The sequence below is a fragment of the Perognathus longimembris genome, chromosome 21, assembly GCF_023159225.1.
Source record: "Perognathus longimembris pacificus isolate PPM17 chromosome 21, ASM2315922v1, whole genome shotgun sequence".
In the NCBI taxonomy this organism is placed as follows: domain Eukaryota; kingdom Metazoa; phylum Chordata; class Mammalia; order Rodentia; family Heteromyidae; genus Perognathus; species Perognathus longimembris.
This window is the reverse complement of record NC_063181.1, coordinates 18,868,950-18,871,840: the sequence shown is the minus strand read 5'-3', so window position 1 is coordinate 18,871,840 and position 2,891 is coordinate 18,868,950. Positions and strand designations below refer to the sequence as shown.

General features: G+C 39.1%; 1 pseudogene; it reads left to right on the top strand.

Moving 5' to 3' along the window:
- Positions 1-592: 592 nt before the first annotated feature.
- LOC125339425 lies at positions 593-2,370 on the top strand (annotated as a pseudogene).
- The last annotated feature ends 521 nt before the right edge of the window (positions 2,371-2,891 follow it).

Below are 2,891 nucleotides of genomic sequence, written 5' to 3'. Positions count from 1 at the left end.
CAGATCTATATAACACTCATTTTATTCCCTCATGCAACAAATGCACATTAAGTTAGAATTAGCTTCCAGGTACTTGGGTAGCTCCCTGAGATAAAATGCTGATGAAAATAGACAAAGTCTTTGACCTGTAGGATTATAATTAATCACACTGTGATAAGTGTTATCAAGATTTTAATTAGGAGAAGGTGGTCCCTGATCTATTCTTGGCTGAGTGTAATAGAGAAATTCTTATGAATATGTAATTTCATAGTGATGAAATACAAATGAGTACTGGCAGACAGCTAGAAGAAAATCCTGGTTCTATTGTCCTGACCTTTTCATTCTTCCTGCCTCCACTCTTAGCCAAAACACAATTATCTCTTCTCTGACCACTGCCCTGTCCAGACAAGAGATGTATCATCCCACTTCTGTTCCACTTAGTAATTCTTTTCTCAGTAGCCCAAGTACTTTTTTCAAAGTAAGAATCAAAGAATGTTGAGCACCGCGGTGACGAGAACGCCTCGGCCTGCGGGCGGACCAGCCTCACACCCACGAGACCCCCCTCCACGGCCCCGAGGGCCTGGCACCCCACCACCCCACGGGCCCAGCCGAGATGCTGAGGTCGACGTGGAAATTTCCTGAAACGCCATAAAAAGAAATGCATCTTCCTGGGCACGGTTCTCGGAGGAGTATATATCCTGGGGAAATATGGACAGAAGAAAATTAGAGAAATACAAGAAATGAGAGGCTGCAGAATATATTGCTCAAGCTCGACGACAATACCATTTTGAAAGTAATCAGAGGACTTGCATTACAACCGTACTGTCCATGCTCCCAACGCTGCAAGAGGCCTTAATGCAGCAGCTTAACTCAGAAAGCCTTACAGCTCTGCTCAAAAACAGGCCTTCAAACAAGCTAGAAATATGGGAGGATCTAAAGATAGTAAGTTTCATAAGAAGTGTTGTAGCCGTGTACAGCACCTGTATGCTGGTTGTTCTTTTGAGAGTTCAGTAAAACATAATCGGTGGATAAATGTACTTGGACAATGCAGCAGTGGGCAAAAATGGTTCTATAGCTCTTGCTCCCCCAGATGTCCAGCAGCAGTATTTATCAAGTATCCAACAGCTCCTCGGAGATGGCCTGACAGAACTGAACACTGTCAATAAGCAAGCCGGGCAAAGGATTTTAGGAAGTGTTTCTCTTAAACATTCTTTGTCCCTTTTGGACTTGGAACAAAAACTAAAAGAAATCAGAACTCTTGTTGAACAGCATAAATCTTCTTGTTGGATCAAAAGGATGGATCCAGATCTCTATTATGCCATTATAAGATGCCAAATGAAGAAACGCCACTAGCCGTCCATGCCTGTGGTGTTTCTCCCAGAGACATCACCACGATTAAACTTCTCAATGAAACGAGAGACATGTTGGAAAGCCCAGATTTTAGCAGGATGTTGAATACCTGTTTAAACAGAGGTTTCAGCAGACTTCTGGACAACATGGCTAAATTCTTTCGACCTACAGAACAGGACCTCCAGTATAGCAACTCCATGAATAGTCTCTCCGGTGTCAGCCTGCCTTTAGCTATGATAATTTCCATAGTACATGGACAGATCCATTCCATTTGCAGTGAAACACCTAGTCATTTTGTTCAGGACCTGTTGATGATGGAGCAGGTAAAAGACTTCACTGCTAAGAAGCTTTCTCTGTGTAAGAAGCTTTCAGTACCCTTCAGCAACTAGAGAAGTGACTTCTTTTTTCTTTAGGAAAAACTACAGTGGGATCCATTCATGCTAAAAAATACATGGAATGAACCAACTTTACTTAGAGCGACAATTTGTTACCAAATTGCCTAATAAAAATATATTCTTAAAGTCTTCATTTCATAATGAAGTAGATTTATTTATCATCTTAATATATATTTAAAGCCATCAACAAACCAGTTTTGCGAGTACATGTACACACTGTGCAAATAATGTAATTTATAGTTTGTTACACCATGAATATTTGATCCAAACTGGCTAAAAACAAATGTAGATACTTTTATACATATATAATTATCAGATGAAATGTGGTGTACTTTGACATTAATCCTGAGGGGGGAAAAAGCTGTTTGGGAAATAGGTCTAGGATGTGTGGAGTTTGGGAAATATGCTACTTAACTAATCATCAAGTTGACTGGACACTGCGGTTAACAAAAGTGAATCAGACTTTTCTCCAGTTATCCGTCAGAGGAATAAATGACGTGTCTCAAATATACCTGGGTGGGAGACCTTTCATCTTATGAAAATCAGTGAACTTTAACAATTACAATCAGCTTCTTTTTCCTTTGCTGTTTCTCTGTGTTATTGTCTAAGGCTTGCCTTAGAGAACTGTATACTGACTTAGACGCTAAAATTGTGTTGACATGGTGCATGGCCATTATTGATTAAATAGTTTTTATGTAAATAATTTTAATAACTTAGTATTGATTTTGTGTACAATGAATATCTTATTGCAATAAACTATTTTAATAAAACAAAACAAAAAGAATAATATGTACAATATTCCTTAGCTTGATGTGAATCCTTGTTTGTGTGTTTTTATTTACTTGTTCATTTGTTACAAGGTCTTCATATCTATGTAGATTATGCTGGCTTCAAACTCATGGTCTTCCTGCTTCTACCTACCTAGTGCAGGGCTTTTAGGTGATCACCACCATACCTGGCCTCACTTGTATATTTAATAAAAATTACCAGGGTTAGGGCATGTCTCAAGTGGTAGGTGCCTGTCCAGAAAATTCAAGGCTCTGAGTTCAAATCTCAGTACCATAAAAATGACATAACTCTTATTTCTATAGTTTACAGAAGGTAGCTCAATCTCCCTACTAACTGTCCTTTGGACTTTCACCTCTCGCTGTCTCTATATTCACAGAG